Raw genomic sequence first — 22714 nt, 5'->3', positions numbered from 1 at the left:
CACATAAAGAAAAATTTAGCTAAACAAATTATACATTAAAAAAAACAATTTTCTAACCTATTTTTAGGAGCTATTGTGGCACATATTAATTGCTGTTTAGTTCCAATGAGTATCAGGCTGGTCCAACACCAACAGCTTGGTTCCCAGGTGTATTTCTGGGTAATGTGTCTATTTTAAGCTCAAACCTGTGGTGTATGGCACCCACTCCTAAAACAATGATGTCCCAGAAACAGCTTTGTTGTTTGGATTGAGTCAGTGAAGCGGTCCTTGGTAATGCTAGGGTCTGTCTCATCAAGCAAGAGTGGTGTGTTAGAGAGTAAACTTTGTTAGAGGGGTTTCATTTTCTCAAAGGTGATTCACTTTTTGACCAGGCGAGATCACCATCAGGGCTCCTGCATCTGAAGGCAAGTGTGACTTTTTAATGGCATTTGGAATTAAAATTAAAGACCAGCTTCACACAAGCTGATACTGAAGGGGAAAAAACATACACTGAAATTCATTAGTTAAAATCAGGGGAAATTCGAATCCGTTTTTCCAACATTTATTGTAACATAAAACATGACCCCTTGGTGATGTTAATGCAAGAGGCATTCGGTAAATTATCATTATTATTCTTAAGTTACATAAATTTTGAGCTTTTTCAATGCAATGTCAGGAATTGTCAGAAGTGGAAGATATCTGGCATTTCTAGCCAGTTAATTTTGAGCTTGTCAATCTGCATCCGAAATTCCACTATTTGAATCCCATCATGATGTGTTTAAGAAAAGGAATTTATTAAAATATGTAGCTTTTTTTATTATTATTTAAAAAAAGAAAGATTGTACCATTTACTTTGAGATTTTACAATATAATGTCAAAAAAGATTCATAAAATATTACTTCCCATTTCTGAGCATTTTTAGAATTTTTAAAGATTAATTTACATCAGTTCAATCCCAATTAAGGCCTTATTTTTAGATGAATCAATTCAATGCTTTTAAAGACATTTTAAGGATTTGCAGGAAGCCTACACTGAATCCATGTCATTCTGGTGAATGTGATATCTAAGGAAGGCCTTCAGGAAATGTCCTCATATTTGGCACATACTTGGACACAAGACTGAACTAATTGGGTCATTTAGTTGTCATAGGTCAAATTTTATATAGAAAATGGGGAAAAAATGCCTTTTTTTCTCCGGGGGAGATATTTGGTATACTGAATTGGTGACACTAATCTTGGGTGCCCACCTCAAAACTCTGATGATTGTATAGTTCTTCTGCCAGATGAAGATGTGCGTAAAGCATCCATGTTTTCACAGACGTGGATGTAAACTGTAACTGCAGCTGTATTGGTTGGCAGGGGCATACAACCACAAGGCAGGAAGTCTACTTTCTATCTGTGATAATTTATTCTATCAGACACGATAAATGTTTGCAGGGATTTCGGGCCCATTAATCTCACTGTGTCAATAAAAACAGGTTCCAACAGATAGCTCAATAGCTTACATAATTCTCTGAGGTCATCAATAATGAATTAAAAATTACTATTGCATTGAAGTGCACTGAAAGTCTTGCAACAGATTGCACCCATGTTCTCGTCAGCACAGCGTGAGGCCGACTTCACAATGTTCAACAGACTTAAAAAAAACAGACAATACTGCATCAATGGAAAGTTGTCCAACTGTGTCTTCATTACCAGGCAGGGGTGAGACTATCACTTTGGCACTGACACAATCTGCAATTTGCCCTCTCTGTCCTTGGCAGCAACATTGTTACTCTCTAACAGATTGAAACTGTCACCATATGTGCATCACAATACCATAAATGTCTTCCCACATGAGCTTTTCCAGTGCATCTAGGTCTTGAAAAAATGTATTTACATTAGAGAAAAGTTAATGGACTCCACAGTGGAACAATAAAGGCTAGTTCAAGTTAAAAGATATTTATGCTCCACATCTGAGTAACACTGAACAAACATCTGCTGTGTATGATATTAAAAATGCATTCACATATGGTGCATCTATTTTCAGACTGACAGACTTTAAAGCTGCATTGATTTTTTTAACCCCTTGGGGGCAGCAGAGATAGCTGAAAACACAATGTGTAACAAATTATCAACTTACAGGTTTTTGGGCAAATGTTTGAGATAGCAATCATTTATACAAATCCAGCATGCACACAGCAACATTAACAATCATATTTAGAGTTGTTTCTGAACTGATAGACCCAAGCACAATACACACTCTCCAACTAAACAGCTGTCTCTTTAGTCTTGAGCAGCTAGAAGCTCTACTAAGTTCACCACCTCTTTAAGTGTCTGTTCGCTCTGTTATGAGCAGGTAAAGTGGGTGCATCAGAGCCTCTCTGTTGAAAATAGCTGCCTGCTGCAGCTTGAAAAAAGGCTGATGAAATCTGTGAGATGGAACACTAAGTCTGTAGGCAAGAAATCCAAAACAACCCACACTTTGGAAATTGGAACATTTTACCTCCAGTTAAACTTCTTAGTTATTATAGAATATTTAAATTCATTTTGTTTAATACTTTTATTAGAATTTGTTTTTGACTGCATGAAAATGAGCCGATTTCTGTTGCAAATTGTTGCAGTCCAGGTTTGCAATAAAGTGTGTCTCTTGAAACCACAGGTAGTCATTTAAGTGGGTCCTACATAAAAACTTTTTTTTTTTTTTTTTTACAAATCATGTTGTTAAACTCATGTTTGATGTCATGCTGTTTTAATTATGGTTTTATTCAAGTTACTTGAAAACGATTCAAAAAGTCAAACAAATAAAATCCTAAATCTGTTTGAAATTGAATAGTTCCACATGCTTGGTGTCTTTACTTCTGAGACAAGCTTTTACATTTTTCTTTTACTGTTTAGCTTTGAACAAAATGGGATCTCAGCTTGTGCACAGTGTATCTGCAGACAGTAAGAAAATGGCAGACGATGGTGAAAATATTTTTTGTTACCAGGACAGTAAAGCATCATCAGGTCATTATTGATATGAATCATTACAGCACTGATCAGCTACCATGCAAGTTTATTTACCATGTCCAAAGTCTCAAAAAAGAACATGGTTTCTTATGTCAATTTCTATGATTTCAACATAGATTTGTTGTTCACGATGTAGCAGTATCAAAGACTCAAATAATATGGCGGGTACTTTAGATGCACCTGAGTTTACTGCACTGTTTCCGATTTTATTTTGTCAGAGATTCAACATCACTGTTTTTAGATTTAGGAACATCTATTGGCAGAAATGGTATGTAATATCCATAACCAAGTTTTCTTTAGTGTTTAATCAGCTGAAAATAGGAATAATTTTAGGTTTCCATTACCTTAAAATGAGCTGTTTAGATTGACCTACAAAGCAAGTCCTACACCACAGAGTCTGCTCAGTGTTTTCTACAGTAGCCCAGAATGGTCAAACCAAACACTGGCTCTAGATTGGGCATGTCTCATTTTCCTGTTGGCCACTAAAGTTCTCCTACACGCTTTGCACAAGGGAGAATTCAGGTTTGCAACCTCACCGCTAAATGTCACTATATCCTACACACTGGAGCTTGAATTCAAACTGCAAACTGCACCATTACACTTAGACTTTGCTAGATGCTGAGTCACTGTATGTACAGTCCTTGGTCATTTTATATCACGGGACAGTATTTGATCCTTAGTTACAAATCTCTTCCACTCCCGTCTGTCCCATTCCTCCTAAATGAGGTTTATAATTTAGCGTTTCTTTACTGTTACAGGAAGATCTGGTCATGGATGTAGGGTGCCGTCACAGTCACCATCTCCCTCATATTGCTTAGGTTGATATTGGGCACTGAGAGATATCTTCGCATTTTGACCCCAAGGTGTTACATAATGTTACGTTTTACCAACTACTATTATGGCTTAGGATTGCCTTGGAGACAACACCATTAGATCACATCATTGCACTGCCTCTGGCTGGCTGACTTGCTGATTTACTGAATGACTGAAGAGCCTATACATTTCCTGTAATGCTATCTGACTCAAACTGACATTGTTGTGTTGTACAATGACTTTTACAGTCAATGTTTGGCCAGTTGGATGACTCTGAACGGCTGACTGCCTGGCCGGTGGACTGAGGATGTTGAGTATACCTGGTTGGATGACCGCTAGCCTGACTTTCTGCCTGCTTGCCTGGTAATCTGAGAGGGATTGCATGTAATCCCACCAATCTCTAAAGCAGAAATCATGGCATCATCATCACAACAGCCATGCATTAGAACATCTCCAGTAATCCATCAAGCTTCCTGCTTGTAGTCTTACACATCATCAGCCAGTCTTTTTTCAAATTTATATTATTATGAAATGTATGGTTCAAACTTTTGGGGAAAGGAGCTGCCATTTAGAATCCATGGTTACGTCCCAGTTCCTCAGAATTTGTACTTCACTTCAAACAGGATGGCTGAAATTGCACCAGATTTCCCAAACCCTTTAGTTTTTGAGCTAGCACTCTAGCTTGATAAAATGTTAGCATACAAATGTTTACAGTGTTAACATTCATGTGAATCTAATGGTTCCTGTCTAAATGCCCTTTTATACCAGGCATGGAGCAAACAAAACCAAACAAAAAAAATAATTTGTTGACGATTTTTCACATTTGGACCTTTCAAACTAATGCCGACATGAAAATTTGCAGTCCACCAAAAATTCATTGTTGCCATGATGATAAACACAATGTAACTAGCAGTTCTTCTTAGGTGCAATAATCCTTGAATATTTATACTTATACTGATTAATACTTTTTTGCACTGTTAAATTTGTATTGTTTTTATTTTTGCTTGGTCTTAGATTCTGTTGTTTTATTTAATTGTATTTATTAGTTGCTTCAACTCGTTTTAGATTCTAGTGTCCTATTTCATTGTCGCTGTTGGTGGGATCTCAGTACTTAGTTTTGTTCCCTCTCATGGACCTATTTTTTTTGGAATAACAATAAACATTCTTGAACCTTGAAACTTCTTCTCCAACTCATTCTGATAGTGTTGTAAAATAGTGTTTTCCTTTACAGTTCTTGTCATATTGTTATGTTAACAGTACAGGAAATTCAGCCTTTACGCATTTTAAGTGCACATATGGGAACCTATTAAACTCTTTCTTTCTTTCTTTCTTTCTTTCTTTCTTTCTTTCATCCTTTCTTTCTTTCATCCTTTCTCTGTGTCACTTTTGATTCCTGGCTGTCTGTCTTTCACTGACTTATCACAAAGATTATACCCATAAAAAGATTGCTGTTTGAGAAGGACTGCTACTTAAATCTGGAAGGCGGAAAGTATTGGTATTATTATGAGTATTGGATCTAGTCTGTAGTCAACACAGCAAGAATTCATTCGAAATTGAGCATTGTTCATTTTGTGGTTATTGTTATTTTCACTGATTAATAAAACTAAAATCTTCCATTTCAAAAGCCATAATTGAGTATTTTCTATTTATTGTTATTAAAATCATTTATAATGTTTACTTCCTTTTAGTATCCGTCTTTGTGTTCATTCACAACTATGTTGCTTACTATCCTGTGAACCACACTGTCACTTCACTGGAGTAAAATGGCCTGCGACAGGAACGGACCTGCTGTCTGCAGGTACCACGCATTGGTTTAAGAAGGTTTCTTCAATGCTAAATTGTTAAAAGAGACTTTGTTGAGTTACTCAGGCTTAAAGGTCATGGAAGTAAGACTTCAGATGCTACCTGACCTGAACTTTACCAACCGATCTCAGGACCCATCAGTTATTAGCCGCTATGCCTCTGGGAGCATCCGGTGCCAGCAGGTATTCAGGCACCAGTTATTTTGGCTTTATAGAGAGATACCTGCATATGTAGATCTTTAAAAAAGCTAATAAAAAGCAAAACTGTCATCTGACGATGGCCAATCTGTTCCTGAGATTACATGCATTCGGTCTCTTTCGCTCTGGACTTAATTAATACTACTTGGGCTACAAACAGAAACCACAATGTTTCCAATACTAAAATCTTCCCCTTGCCTTCAGGTTCTGCATATATATGCAGATAACTGTTTATATAGATTATGCACCATCACGGGGCGAATACTGGGAAAATCTCCATTCCTGTTTTTTTTTTCTCTGATCAAAATCCAAATCTTATTTCAATAAGCCTTTGATTTAGACTCAAAACTGTACAGCCCCAACACTGTCTCATATTATGAGCCAAATAAAGCAAAGTGGTCTGATTTTCAAAGACAGTAAAATTTAACTGTGACATCTTTCTCCATGTCTGCAGATGATACTATTCATTAATTAGTCGATTGACAGAAAATTAATCTGTGACTATTTTGATAATGAGTTCATATTTTACAAGAAAAAATACCTTCTTTGGTTTGGACTACTCAAATGCTGCTTTTCTCAATGCTACATTGCAGTAAGTTGGATATTTAAGAGTTTTGAAGTGTTTGTTGGACAAACAGTATTCATTATCTGATTCAGAGACTTAATGACGTTATTTTTCCATACATATACACTTGGAGTAATAATAGTGAGTTCAGCCTCTTGCTCAGAGACACCCAAACATGTGTCTAGAACCACCCGGGAAAACAATCAGACAACTTCCATTAGTAACCAACCTGTTCCACTACCTGCTATCACCTCATCAAAAGTAAGAACATAAAAACAACCACTTAATACCAATTATGAAGTCTATGGCTGGTAGTAGTATAAAACAATAGTTAAATTCAAATGAATCATTTATTAAACACAGTGTGGCATATGAGTGACAGAAGCAGCAAGGTGACCGGTAGACAGAACTGGAGAGACAAAAAGTGTCTAACTGCCCCAAATAAACACATACAAAGACTGCAAGAAAAATGACTGACCTCTTCAACTCTATAGGAGCCACCAGCAGATCCAGACCATTATTTCAAATTCCTGTCTAGACCGCAAACTTTTGACAAATACCAAACATGCCAGTCTAAAATAACTGTATAATGCCAAATTTCTACAGCATGGTAAGAGTCTACTAAACTCAGTCTTCCTTGATTTTACATTAGCAAAAGTTGTGGATAGTGCCTCATACTTTCTTGGGGGTACCACCTCAGTTAAGGTTCCAAGTGGGCTAAGCTTACACTAGAACATGAGTTAAAACACTGCAGACCACCGACTGATCAGAGAGATTCATCACTTGCAGAACACATCTCACACAAACCTGCCATTTTTAAATAGCCAAGCTACTGTCAATAGTTGTTGTAATTTTTATTGATAAAACTGGCAAAGTGAAGATATTCTTCTGTTTGGTTGCTAGTGAAAGTATTGAGAAAATGATGTGTTTCAATGACGGTCAGCTACAATCCTGCCTTTACTGAGGGGGTACTATGAAGCCCCCAGGAACAGTGCCAGGCTTTGATGCTAACTTGCCTGAGTGGCCAAACCAGAATTACAACTTCTTGGTGTGTCACATGATGAACTTTTTTGCCACATTGCGCTACTGAGTAACTGTCATAAAGCTCCGGCCCCACCTCTGAGGCTATGTCCAGTTCTCCTCATACATCCATGGTTACTATCTGGAGGACTTAATACCAAATGTGAGTTGGGTCGAGCCGAACCACGCAGTGGAAACAAGACATATGCTAAAGAACATGACTCCTGCATGTGTCTGTTTGATGTACTGGTGCAGCCAAGTGTCTTGGTGGTGGTTCAAACATCATGCAGCTTTACGTAAAATGTTGCAACAAGCAGTTACAGAACTCATTTACCCAAACTTTACAGCTCCTGTTTCTTTAAGGGGAGAATTAAGATGCTCCTACTACAATACAGCCCGTCTGTGCTGAAGTAGCTCATTTATTAATGAGTTTACGATTTATTTTCCATCCCAAAACACAGAACATTAAATTTCACATTCAAAATAGACAGAAGACCAAAAGCAGACACAGCCAGAGAGCGTTAGACATGAGCATAGATAGAACAATGTGTACTAATCCACACTGAGACAGAGGATGCAGTGTGTGTAGCTGTGTATGTGTGTGTAGAGTGGGGAGGGGGGGTATCATTGTATAACGACAGGCTTAGCCCCTATAGAACATCAAAGGCTGGTCCTAAAACTGGTGTATAGGCTGTGTGACATATAAAAAAGCCTTTATATAACATGGCCACAAGTAATTTGTTGCTGCACCTGCTGCCATTGAGAAATCTCCTGTAGTTAATATTATAGAGCCAAAGAAGCACCAAAAATGATAGTCTATAGGCTACTGTAGTCCCATCTAGGACTATTGGGGTTAAAGGCAAAGGCAAAGTCTAAAATAGCACATAGGACACTATTCAATCATTAATGGTTACTGAAAAGCACTATGAGCTCCTGTTGGGATATTTTAGTAATATTCTGGGATTACTACAGCCTGGTGGTTTTTCAGCAAGAGGGGTGTACCATCCCGACTGCGGCAGTACCATAACAAAGAGACACGAATCCACGGAGCTCTGCATGAGGCAGAGATTCCCCCTCACACGCCCACTACTCTCTACCACCATTGTGATGGCAAACACCGTCCACCGCTCCGTCAATTTGCCTGTCCGCCATATATTAAGCCAAAAATAGGCCCGCATCCACGCTACTGCGGCGCGAGACCTAAATACGAGACCTATAAATATGGCATGAATTTCATCATTCACTCAGCAACGCACGAGAGGATGGCGCAGCGCGAGGCGACAGTAAACAACGATAACTCCGCGATGACACGCCAGAATCACATAAGTATTGTAAAATGGGTCACTCTACTCACCGTTTTCGATGTTTCTCTCGCGGAGCGCGCGTGTGTATGTGTGTGTATGTGTGTGACAGCCGGAGTGTGTGAAGGTGAAAATCTCTCCACCTTTCTCTGCTGGCAGAGCAGACTGGTGCCAAGACTCAGACACAAGCCCCGCCCCCTTTCCCAAGCGGCTCAGCCAATCAGGAGCCGCGGAGCAAAAAAGGGTCCTTTCATCTTCTGGATCTGCAGGCATCAGGCTGCTGCTGCCTTCACGAGCTGCCGGAAACATAACACTCTCACTCCATTTTTTTTCTTTCTTTTTCTTTTTCGTCTTTGGGGCGGTGGGTGGGGGGTAGTAAGGTGGTCTTTTTAAAGACCAAGACAAAGTATTAACCAACATAATAAAACAAACAGCATTTTTGGAAACTTAAGTTACTTAAGCAGTAACTAACACAAATATAAAAATCCATGAGTGTAAATAAAAATAAAAATAAAACATGACATAGTTATTGGACCTGTGAATGTGTCAGTTCGGTAACTTTATTTTGAAGTGTAGTGAATTTCCAGCACAGAGCTTTTATTTTGTGTTTCAAGCCAACATGTTTGTTTGCATTTTGTAAACTAATGTTAGGCCATGAAAGAATTACATTAAAGTCATATGACTTAACATTCCCACCTCAACCAGACTGTAAAGGTGTGTTGAGCACAGTTAGGCCTTCGGACATTTTGTAACATAATTTAGCAATTTTTTAAGACACATAAAAGCTTCAAAGTTCATGAGTGGGGTATTTACTAATAATTGTATGCTAAGCTAAGCTAGTTTAACCACAGACCTTACATGACAGGTATGCCATATCAAGATGCTGATTACTTAAACAGCATGAGTGCCAAACAAATGTGCCTTCGGGACAGTCACAATTAAAGGCCTGAAATTGCACAATTTACAGTACCCTTTTATTGTGATCATAAGGTACACCTGTTCTATGACGCTGATTAATCAGTGGCTTGATGTGCCACACCTGTCAAGTGGATGGATTGTCTTGAAAATGGAGACGTGCTAAAAAAAAACATGGATTTTAACAAATTTGCAACCAAACTTTGAGAGAGATAGACCTTCCGAGTGCATTTAAAAGGTCTCAGATTTTTACAGTAACTCAAACCTGTGAAAATATGAACAAAACCAAAAATGTTGCATTCAAAGTCTTGATCAGTATAGACAACGTGAAGTGCATTGGGCAAGAAACGAGCCTGAGGTAGCTGTAGAAAGTAATGCAGAAAGTTAGATGAAGAGGAAAGTCCTGAGGTTTTAGAAGCTGTTGTGTTCAGAACAGAAAATGATACCAGGCCTGCACCTATTTGTCATTTATACTGTGATCTCAGGCGTCTACCATGAAATGAAAATTTGATTACTTCACAAATAGCAAACTGAAATACTTTTTTTCCCCAGGATTTGTTACCTTGCTCTGAGCTATTCTTGCAATACCATCTGGGAACCTATTTTATTTGGGCAGCTCCTTCTGTTGTGTGCCGCATTATGGACCAATCAACAGCACACTCAAAAACCCAGAGCAGCCGACACGGATTGTAATATGTCTCGATGTTTTTCTGTCTTTCCTGGATAATTGTTCAAAACATGATTGATTTTGCACCTGGGTTGCAGCGTTTTAGACAAAGAAATCCCAAATTCTAATCAAGTGAGAAGCATGTTGACCAAATAATACACAAAAAAACCCCTGAAGATTCTGTCTGCACATGCACTGTTTTACTCTATGATCTTATCATGAATGTCTATGTATAAATCCTGTGTCATTGGGTTACAGAACCCAAAATAGATAGATTGATGGATAGATAGATTTATAGATAGACAGATAGATAGATAGTTATTTGTCATTGTGAAATAAAATACAGCAAAACTTTCTTTGGCAGTTCACTCCAATAACAACAGTAAAAGAGTCTGTTAATATACATATATACAAATAAATAATAAATATTTGGCAACAATAAAAATAAAAATATCTACAAGTTCATTGCAATCATAAAAAAAGGGGGTCCACGATGTCCCAACAATATCTTTTTGCTTCTGGTGAAAACTCTGTTCGTCACAAAGCTTATTTTTGACCATATTCAAAAATCCCATATGGTTTCTGACGGCGGAAGCGGTGCGATGCTAACTTCCTGGTTGCATACATAAACATACATAAACTCAACTACAAAATACACACAGGGCAGCAAAAGATAAAAACAATGCACATAATACAAACACGCTTAAGATTGGGCATTCTGTGGATGCATTTTCTTTTTTCAGTTAAAACTCCTAATGCAGTTGTACCTCTTTCTGTGGTCAGTTTGCTGCTTTATAGTGAATTATAGGAACTAGCCGAGGGCAGTGGAGGCGGTTGACTGACTGACTGGCTGAGTGTGTGACTGTGTGACTGTCAGAGTTGCAGGCTGCCAGAACTAGCTAGCCAGATGACTGACTGGCTGTTGGTAAAGCAGAGGTTTCTATAGGATTATCTGGGATTATGGCTCCCATTTGATTTGGTGGGTTTGTTTGTAATCTCTCAATCATCACATACAGTCCACGGCACAGCGGCACAAACTCAGTGAACAAACACAGCAGGATGACAAATATCTATTTGTTCACATACGAAACATCCATCTTCTCCATGCTGATTGCATACTTTCAACATAAAAAATTCATCCAACTAACTTCAATTTTATTTGATCAGTCATGATTTTCAACATCCCACTTCATTACTCATTTAGGATTCGTCATGAATTTATTTGGATTTGTCAGCACCTTTTGATGCCACCTTACAATGCTCATAAAATGATGCAAACATTTAGCCTTTATTCATTAATGTCTTCTAAGTTAATGTAATTGACTCCTCTGTGACCCAGATGTGATTGTCTAATGACAGTATGAACATCACAAATTAAATTGAATATGATATTTCCAAATCAGATTTGGGCCACTTTATATGTGGTTCTGCATCAGGAACAGATCTGATTTTTTGAAATACGACCTCAGTCTGAACACCCACGAGACGCGCATCAGAATTCACTACAACTTTCACGTTCCTCTGAAGCGATATCCTTCTATAAAACAAAGAAAACGCCGTCCATCCATCCGTCCATCCGTCTGTCCGTCCGTCCATCCGTCCATCCGTCCATCCGTCCATCCATCCATCCATCCATCTGTCGGTCTGTCTGCATCCATTTGTCTGCTCCGTGGGTCACCAAATCAATCTGAAATTGCTCATGGGTATTGAGAAGTGCCATAGGAAGAGAGTGACCAAGCCCTTTGTCTCATTCACGCACTGGCTTAGCCTGTTTTGTATAAAAAATACCTCATAAATAAGGTTGACTTGCTTCTTCTTCTGCCCGTGGAGGCACTGCAATATCACTTAAACATCCAACATCACATCAGTGGCCTCCATGGACTCCAAGGACTTCTTCTTCTTCTTTTATTTGACGTGATTTTAATTGTAATGATATCATGCAGACCCAACTGTACCTCTGATGATTTGCAGATCACACAGTCCAATTAAGTCTCTCTACAAGATTGTTATACAAGAGTTTAGAGATGATGTAGTTACAGACTTCTTCTTCTGCTGTAGACACAGCGTGCTGAGTGTGACGTCTTGTTGTTCTTCACATCGGAGTCTGATATTGTCCACATTTTAAGCGATAATGTGAACAGCTACATTAAAAATATCAGTTATAGGAAAAAATCTGCATTGAACACCAAGGCTTGCAGTATGAACGTGGTGTATGTTGAATAAAGAGAATGCTTGGTTTTTGGATAATTCTAACCCTGGGGGACCTGATACAGATTTTGCAGGAGCAGGTGGTTTTAACTTGCCTCCAGGTTGGAGTGGACAACCCAAAATAAACTGCTGGTCATGGAATTTGTCAAGTTGAGGCCCCTTTTTGTGTGCTGGCAGAAGTCAGCTGTAGTGAATGATCTGGCCATTCTCTCAAAGATAATAACAATAATGCAATAACAAAATATGACCAAAAAAATAAAATAATAGAGGACAAAAAGAGAAACAAAACTAGAGCAGGAGACAATGATCAGAAATCCAGCCGAAGAGCAGGAGCCGAATTAACAAAACATCCTTTGCAGGATTCTACTGTGGAGGCGTCTTTTAAAGGGTGAAGTATTCCTTTAATATCATTTTGCTGTAATTTTGTTTATTTGCTTTGATCAGTCAGAAGCCTTCACAGACACTGAATATTATTGCTTGTAATAAAGTGTTGATTGGGGCTCGACCATTATAGTTTTTTACAGGACCAATACATATACTGATTATTAGTCATTAATGAGATCGAATTGAACTTTGGATACAATATGCCTTCACAATAAAAATGAAAATCTTTGTCAATATTTAGAGTTTGGAATATAACAAACTCCAGCACAAAACTTTCTTTAAATGCCTTTAGCAAATATTTAATCAAAACTGACACTTTAAATAAAAAATGATTGAATAAAATTAGCTCCAAAGTAAAAGTTCCTCCCATGCTGACACTTTCTTTGCACTTTTTAAATGATTAATTTTATTGGCGATCATATAATGGGCAAAATGCCAAATATCTGCATGTTGACTGTTATTCAGTTCAATCAAGCTTTCTGTCCACATCACTGTAATTTGTGAGAGTTGGTTTGTCTTCTCTGTCCAACTGTAGACTGGAACACTGGTATGTTTTCCTTTATGAGGCCATTTTACAGGAACTGCCTTCTTATTTATGTTCTTTGCTGACTCCTAAAACTGTCAGTAGCTGCTACCTTTGGTCACAACTTTTGTATGTTGAGCCAGCACTGTGTGTTTGCTCCATCATCCTGGATCAGCTGCAGAGTCACCTTAAACTGGACTCTTTTATCAGCCTGGGAGATTTTAAAAACTGGATTAAAAACCTTTTGGACACTGAATGCGCAGGTTTGGTGTCTGAACGCTGCTAACTGATGGTTTGTTTTAAGTTTGTTGCTTGTGTTTGAATTTTTATGCTGTTTGTTTTAACTTTTGCTGCTGTGTTTTTGTTTGTTCTTTTATGTGACATTCTTTGTGCTGCTGTCATGACCAGGACTCCCTTGGAAAAGACGTTGAATCTCAGTGGGACTATTCCTGGTTAAATAAAAATAAATACAAATAAAATCAAGATGTGAGAATTAATCAGGTCCCCTTTGATGAAGGCATAATATATAACTCTCTTCAAATAAAATCAAGGCTCTGGACTGATGAAGTGTGAGTGAAAACTGCATCTTCATTCATCTCAGCTGTGTAGTTCTGTTTCTAAAAGCTCTGCAGCAGCAGCTGGATCCAGAGGGTGTGGCAGTGTCTCCGTCATCTTCATCAGGTTCATGCAGAGGAGGGGCCAGGGTGGTGTCTCTTCATTCACAGACTGCGTCACTGCCCGTCCTCGCCTCCTTTTAGCCTCCTCCTGCTCCCTCCTTCCCTCCCTTCTTCTCTCCTGGTCTCACACTCTTATGTAATATCCTGCCTGCCTGCATTATCTCTCGCTCTCTCTCCTCCTATCATCAGCATCTTTGTTCCCGTCTCACCCAAAACTCAATCTGTCACAGCATCTATCCTGTCTCCTCCTTCTCGCTCCTCATGTGCTGTATCATTCCTTCTTCTTGCTCTTTCCCTCTTCTCTTATTGCCTTTCCAGAAAAGAAGAGAGCAAACTATAGAGAATTTAAACAAAGTTAGTCTTCCTGCTATAATGTTCAGCCAGTATATATTGTAATAATTTTCACTAAGACAACACAACATCTGAAATCTGATAAATGTCCTTATGTGCAAATGTCCTCCCTCCGAACTCGTCACATGATGATGCTGGAATAAAACCCTATTTTTGTAGTGATGCAACAGAGCTATTCAGGCTGAAATCATGTTGTGATTTTCTGGGGAGAAAACAGTGAATGACGTCATTTAACTTTTATGTCTTTGCCTCAGTCCAGGTTTCACTCCCTTCACAACAGGTTCAATCATTCAGTCGATCAAGCAGAATAACTTTGTGCGACTCCTTTTGTACAGGTTAGAGCAAGCCAAAGTGCCTCACTGCTGATTGATTATATCATAAAACGACAGCTCAAATAACATCTCTTTGTTGCTATTTTGTTTCTTTTGTTGGTCGTTTTGTGTCTCTCTGTCACCATTTTGTTTTATTTTTTGGTTGTTTTTGTGTCATTTTGTTTCTTTTTTTGGTTGCTTGGTGTTTCTTTCTAGCCATTTTTTGTCATTATGTGTCAAATTGTAATCATTTTGTTTCTTTTTTTCATTGTTTGGAGTCTGTTTGTAGACATTTTGTTCTCTCAGTAGTTGTTTTGTTTCTTTTCAGGTTGTTTTGTGTCTCTGCCATCATGTTGTTTCTTTTTTTGCTGGCTTTGTTTCTCTTTTTAGTCATTATAATCAACTCTTTGGTCATTTTGTGTCTCTTTGTCATCATTTTACTTTGTTTCTTTTTTTGGTTGCTTCGTTTCTTTGAAGCCATTTTGTTAAATTTTTGGTCATTTTGTGTCTAATTGTAGTCATTTTGTTTATTTTTTTTATTGTTTGGAGTCATTTTGGGGGGTTTCTCTTTTTAGTTATTTTAATCACCTTTTTGGTCATTTTGTGTCTCTTTGTAGTCATTTTGTTTCTTTTGTGGTAGTTTTGTTCCTCCTAGTAGTCATTTTATTTAATTTTTTGGTCATATTTTGGTTTCTCTTTGCGGTTGTTTTGCCTCTTTTTGTAGTTCTTTTGTGTGTCTTTGCATCTGTTTCTGGTCTTTTTGTGTCTCCTCTGGTCAGTACGTATTAATTTGAGTGACATTTAGTGGGTGAAGGCTGGGAGGGCCTTGACACTTTGGCCCTCTCTAGGTCTGTGCTTTCCAGGTACACCAGTTTTGTAATCAGTCCATAGCTTTCCTTAAATATTGTGTTCATGAGAATGACACAGACGGACAACCCAAAAATATAAAGCCTCCAGTCGTGGCTGTCTCTGGCGTGGAGGCCTTAAAGCCGAATGGTTATTATGGGCACCACCTCTGTATGTGAGTGCAGGATTGAGGCCATGCAGACCAGCGGTTGGAGTTAAAATCACTCTTCTCTCAGTCTGGGCCAGTCCAGGGGAGTTTAACTGTTTAACCATCTGATGACCTAAATAAGGAATGAACCCCTGCAGAGCCGAGGCTTAGCTGAGGGATTGACACACTGATACACTGGATATGTCATGTTAACGGTGGCTCACACTCACTCACATTAATGCTTACACTTGTGAATGTATATACACAAGCAGCAGCAAACACACAATTACACATCCCTAGCAATCACTAACAGAAATTTTAAGGAAAAAGGAAAAAAATGCAGTTTTCTGAGAAACATATTATGAAATTAGAATTTGTAAAAGTTAAGAGTGGAGGAGTTTTTTAGTGATTGGCAGCATTGAGGGGTTTGGGGGCGGGGAGGGAGACCGCTGGGAGGAAGGAGATTTGGAAGAGAGAGTTTTAAGGTTGGAGGGGGATTTGGGGCGAGGCTGCACAGGGGGTGTCTGGGTTAGAGGGGTGGGGGGTGGGGAGATGAAGATGGGTGAGGAAGGGTGAGGGAAGGCAGTAGGAGGGATGCTGTGGTGATGGAGGAAAGGAGGAGCAATGTTGTCGCTTAAACATAAAATATAGTATATTTCACTGCATCTGACTGTCGACATACTGCGGTGCAGCGCATGAAAGCAGTTAAGCTCTGTGCAGGTCATGTGACCGTCTATAAAAGGACAAAAGGTCATGTCAGCTGTGGATGCTCTTTAAAATTCTTCTCTATAAAGAGCTGAGGGGATATTTCATATACAGCAAATATCATTAATCTGGCAGGTGTTTCTCTAGAGCTTGATCTCTGTGGCTTTTTATGATTGTGAATGTTATCTTGACAGCATTGTAGTAGAGAGTATTTTAATTGCACTTTGCATATTTTATCCACAGCCTCAACTAAATGAATTGGATTTCCGTAAAACTTCAAATACAGACAACCAGTCCCTTTTACTAGCCTGGTGTGGCTCCACTTTGTGACAAACAAAGGCCTGTCTCAATTAGAGGCCCAGTCTGGTTGCCATGCGGTGTATTTTTAATATATTTGGATGTATAAAACCATGTTTTTGGGCTACCAGCTGGAGCTTAGTTAGCTGCTTAGAATCAATGTTTATAAATGTGTTAATATTTAAACTTTTGTCAATATGGCATGCTACACACGCCGTTAAGTTGGTAAGATTCTCTACAATTTCTATCATTTATTTTACTGAAACAATGAGCACCAATGACGACAGTAGGCGGGCTTCCATTAACCCTTAAATTGCGCAAATTGAAACTGTAAATATAGAATACACGTAATGGAAAAATGTACAGTTTTAAAAATGAAACCTCCCATTTATCACAAAAAAAAGTTTTTACACCCGCATAAGGTGGTATTTCAGGCAGTTTGAAAAAGCCATATTTCGCAAAACTGCAATGGAAACATTTCTAGGTCACATGATGCTATGGCTATGTGTTTGTCAGTAGGAACTGGCTCCCTCAGGATGCAGCAGAAGCTACAAGAGGTGTTACTGCAGCGCAAATACTGCACATCCACCGGGGTGTTGTATTTTTCGTCACCATCATTTGACATGGGGTGGGAATGCCGACTGTAACCTTTCTAAATAAAATAAAAAAGCCACACGTTAGCGGGTGTTAGTTGGAGTTAATGCAGTGGGAAAGGGGCTTTAGTGTGTGTAACCAAGTCTTACTTAAAGTCTTGTTTTGAAATCTCCCTGACTTTTCCACATCATCAAATCCAGCTACATTTTCAGTCATGATATCGAGAATCTTTTCGACAACACTAAGCTATGCTTTCTGAGATTTCAGAATGAGACTTCCTCTTGAGCGAAACTTGGTTACACACACTGAAAAAGAGACTGGTGGAAGGTAAGGAACGCTTCATTTCTCTGTCGCATCCTTTCCATTACACTGTCAGACAATAACAATCTGAGCCTTTTAATGGACATTAATAGCCGGTGCAAACTTGCCTGTAGGGATTACATTACAGCCTGTTTTGTGGCTGCAGCACTGAACCAGTATTTCAGAAACTGTTATCTCCATTAGTCACTGACACACAAAACATGGAAAAATAGGTTCCGGGTTGAAAAACAGCAAAGGGAAACACCTGGCATTAAACACCTTTGTGGCAGCTTAGTAGTGTTTTACATGTGATCTGAATAAAGCAGACAGGATGAGTATGAAGATGGAAGAGAGTCAGAGAGAATAACAGAAGCATGAGAAGAGGAATATGTCTCACTCCTATTCTGTGGCCTCAGTCACAGTAGCTTTGGTATGTCCAGCACTTGAGTCTCTTTTTGCTGTTTTGGGGGTTTTCTAACGCAGTAATGCAATATTAACTGGTGTATTTTTACATTAAATAAATTACTAATGCATTATCTTCGCTACAGTTTTGGTGCAGTCACTGCCTTGAACACTTTGCATTTACCTCACAAACCCAGTGGGCAGGAAATGTTCCCACTAGGCTGGCTAACGTTACCCACAAGTTGCAACAGTATTTTAGAGAAAACATTTTAATCTAATGTTCAAAGAAGCTGGGAAGCTATTTCTGTTCTTCGAGGAGAAAATGGGTTTGTTGATTTTAAATCTAAATTGCCCGTTTTATATGAAAAAGTGGAATTTTTTTCCACTGTCAGGAATCACTCTGATAGCACGGATCAATCAGTGCAGTCTGGTTCATGCTTTTGCCCTAAAAACACTAACAAGTGACAGTGAATGAGACAGCCACATGGATCCTGACAAGGTGGACACAGTGTAGACATGCAGCACCACACAGTGGCCTAAAGGGTGTCTTACAACTTTAAAATCATTTGATCACATCTGCCTGTGTAATGGTTTAAATGTCATGCTGTTATAATAGCCGTTCAGTCTGCAGCATGATCACGCTGCATAATGTAATATAAATACATCAGAAGTTATTATTGGTGGAATAAAAGACATGCCAGTGTTTATGTCAGTATTTATGCAATAGTGCTTGTAGTCCTACAGCAAAACTCCACTGAAAGTAAAAGTCCTGCATTAACAATCCAACTTACAAAAGTATTATCAGCAAAGGGAATTTCATTTCTTTATTCATTTTTCATCCTTTTTATCAGTAAAAATGACATTAATAGTGTGATGTGACAATGTGGAGCAGATGGACCCAAATGCAGACAATTGAAACAGATATATCGTTTTCCAGGTCAGAACATCACACGACCAAAACAGCGAAGACTGAAGCAAAAAACAGGAGTTAAATACAAACTAGAGTGATGAGGGGATGAAGAGCAGGTGGAGAAAAAGGGCGGAGAAGCTCAGGTGAGGAGAATCAGGTGATGAGACAGAGGAACAGGTAAGGAGCTGACTGGCTGAGTGAAACTGAGGAGCAGGAAGGACGACTGATGCAGGACAGGTGTGACAGAAAACGGGCGGGAAACAGACAAAAGCAGGAAGTAAAACTAGAAACATGAGGTGTGACTCTACAAAATAAGACAGGAAACAGATAAAGGATAAATGAATATATGAAACAAGGAAAAACAAACAGGAAATCCAGGATATGCCACATAAGGAGAATATAACAGAATCAGTGGTGGACAAAGTATACAACTCTTGAGTCAAAGTATAGATGCTCCAATTATTACTTGAGTACTGGAGTATATTTATTTTATCAAAATAAAATTCTGCTGGTTTTGTTTTTATTGGTGCACAATAAATGCACATGCTCTAACTACTGAGGCAGATATGTCTACACCTATGCAGAAGTATGATTGTGATTTTTCACCCCGCTCAGCCAAACAGTTGAATTTGTCAGTTTAAGGTAAAGGTAGTGATGCTAAGATAATATATTTACATTTTTTAGGAAATAAAAAAGAATAAATATTCTCACTTGTCAATTCCATGTATTTAAAGGTATTCTATAATATATTTGATAAAAAAATGTCAGTGAGATTATTTTTCACCATAATGCATACATAGGTTTATGTTTTTCAATGTTACTGCTATTTTATGATTCTAATCATATTAACACCGCGTCTCATCTATTTCCTTCATTCCTGTTACTCTGATATCATGCTCCTGACTTCACACTTTGATCTTGCACTAAATGTATATATATTCCACATAATCATAATAACATCTACTCCATACACCATATCTTATTTAATAGTTATTGTATTTACGTCTGTGTTTTTCCATCGTGTCTATATTACTGCTTTGTTCTTCATGTTGTTTGTCATCAATTTAAAAAATAAAAAGGGAGAACATGTTTCTTAAGTGCACATTATGCCTGTGGAGGCTGGTTTGTGAACATGCAGGGCTCAGTAAGTCCTGCGTGTTCCCTCTCAGCCTCTTACTCTCTCTCTGTCATCATTCCATTCACTCTGGTTTCCTCCTCCACTTCCATATTTGTGTGAGTAAGCCTCCGGGTGATGCATGCTTCATTGTTGTGGCTCTTTGCTTTTCACCACCTCTCTGCTCTTTGCATTACTTTATGCAAGTAAAATGCAAACGGTGCACACACAGACACGGACGCGAGTGTGACAAATGTAAAATTTCCTCTTAGACGGCACTTTGAGATGTGAGTGTGCCTGTAGCTGTCTGAACAAAGCGGCACGTAGAGAAGAAAGACAACATTACCAAGGGGCTTCAGAGAATGGAGCTGACTTCATGTTAGACAAACAGACACAGGAAATGATGTTTTTCATATGTAAAGTTTGATAAAGAACACTGTAACATCCGCCAACGCAACAAACCACAAACGTAGTACAAATCTACAGCTTTTAATGTAACAATGCAACAAATGTAATACATTTCCCACAACATAATAATAGTTGCCTCCTACAAACGTAATATGTAACTTCCTGCAAATGTAATAGCTGTTTGATTTGCAGGGATTTGTTAAAATTTGTGGGAAGGTGAAAATCTTAAGCTTTCAAAATTGCAATTACTTTCCAAATATGTAAAATGAAAAATGATCTTTGTGGTCATATTAGTTTGTTTATTTACTTATGAACCTGCCAGTGGCTTCCAGTCAGCTCATTAGAAAATATCAGAGGTTTGGGTAGAGAGGGTCAAAATTTGTCAAAGCACCACTCTGAGTAATTTATAAATAATTTACAGAAAGACTGCACAAATTACAGGGCTGAATTATTTAGCTGAATTGTCACAGAATTGTTTTAAGGCACATTTATTTTATTTTATTTTATTTTATTTTATTTTATTTTATTTTATTTTTTATTAATTATTATGTGCTTTTACATTTGTGGAAACTTTCTGATGTTTGTGGGACTAGTTCTGAATTTGGTGTAGCATTTCTTTATGTTCATGTTCATGAGACATAACATGAATATGAAAATCGCATGACAAGCATAAAGCAATATGTGAATTTACAAGCCTGGCTTGCAGGTCTGTCACACTCTACTGCCCTTTAAAAATGTACTAAATACTAAATACTAAATACTCTACTTTTGCTAAGATATGGAGGCATTTTATGAAATTTCTATAAGGGGAGAAGGCTACAGAAGTCTACTTTTTGTCTTTGATGACAACATAATTAAATATATTTGCATTTGCTGTTTTTCCTTTTCCTTCCATCAATAATTGTATAGATAGCATTCCCTGAGTATTTATTTTCGACCTTAAAAACACTTAGTGTCCTGTCTTAACAGTTTTATTAAGATGATACCTTGCTATAAATGTTCTGTATTCTACCTTACTCGTTTTCTGTTTTTTCTGTAATACATGCCATATGAAAAAAATGTAATAAAAATACATAATATGAAGTATTACACAAAATTCCTGTATGTCTGCAATACTAACAAAATATAGTACACAGCAGTGACCTATGTGATTATATCACTCTTCTTTGTATTGCAAATATAAATATTCAAGTTCATAACAATATACAATGCATGTTAAAGGGACGGTTTACCCCCAAATTAAAAAGATGTAATATTTTGTTATCGAGTCTTTTGTTTCTAGAGGAATCTGACAAATCTGAGATAGAAGTTCAAGATGAACTGATTGGCTGTGTTTGTCACTGCCGCTGCAGGAGACATTATGTTGAGTTTTCATCATGTGTGGACACATGGAGGATGTTGGTTTGTCTCAGCACTTCAGCACAACTCAGCAGCAGGAAAAATGTCCAAATCCTTGATGTGTTCCTTTAATCTTCACTGTTGAACCATTTCCACTGTAATAAGTAAATACAGTCAGATGTAAAACACAGGAAATAGCATTAGTTCCTGTGGCTACTCTATACTAATAGATCTCACACATGTACACACACACACACACACACACACACATTTTCTTGCTTTGAGGCAGCACTGCTGAAAGGTGATCTTCGCTGGATCCACTGTGTGTGTGTGTGTGTGTGTGTGTGTGTGTGTAACTTGACCTCTCTCAGTGGTTTTGCACTGCTCTCCATTCACCTCCAGGGAAGTGACTGAGTAACCAAGTGGTGTGTGTGTGCGCGTGTAATTGAGCGTTAAAATAGCATGCTGGTGATCATAATATGGAGGCCCAAAATCTCTGATCCAGACGGATGATGGTTTTACATGAAAGAGAATTAAGTGAGAATTTTTTTATTTTATTTTTTTTACAATGGACACCTATAATTTTGTATTATTATATCGTTGTTAATCGTCTCTGTATCGACCCTAAACAAACTTAGACTACTTACACAGCAGATCTACAACACACGCATGCACGCACACACACACACACACACACACACACACACACACACACACACACACAGAAACGTAGACTCTTCAGGTCTGTAATGATTTCATCATGTAGCAGGATTTCCTACCGCCACTATATAAACACTCAGAGAGAGTCCAGAGGTCTCTCCTTACCTCCCTGCTCTCCCTCTCCTCTCTCTTTCTCTCTCTGAACCCATTATATGTTTGGTTGTTTTAAAAATGACAGCACTAGACACCAACTTTTTTTTTCTCTGAATACCCTTCAGGTTATTTTAT

The 22714-nt window shown here is 38.2% G+C and overlaps 1 protein-coding gene across 1 annotated transcript in view; it reads right to left on the bottom strand.

Moving 5' to 3' along the window:
* The window catches only part of map4l (microtubule associated protein 4 like), a 129706-nt gene extending 120897 nt beyond the window's left edge, over nucleotides 1-8809 (bottom strand). The window contains exon 1 of the mRNA XM_042497553.1: nucleotides 8722-8809. The gene's annotated coding sequence lies outside the window, so the exon portion shown is untranslated. The remainder of the gene's footprint in view (nucleotides 1-8721) is intronic.
* Nucleotides 8810-22714: the final 13905 nt, after the last annotated feature.

The sequence above is a fragment of the Plectropomus leopardus genome, chromosome 12, assembly GCF_008729295.1.
Source record: "Plectropomus leopardus isolate mb chromosome 12, YSFRI_Pleo_2.0, whole genome shotgun sequence".
In the NCBI taxonomy this organism is placed as follows: Eukaryota; Metazoa; Chordata; class Actinopteri; order Perciformes; family Serranidae; genus Plectropomus; species Plectropomus leopardus.
This window is presented reverse-complemented; position numbering and strand designations above follow the sequence as displayed.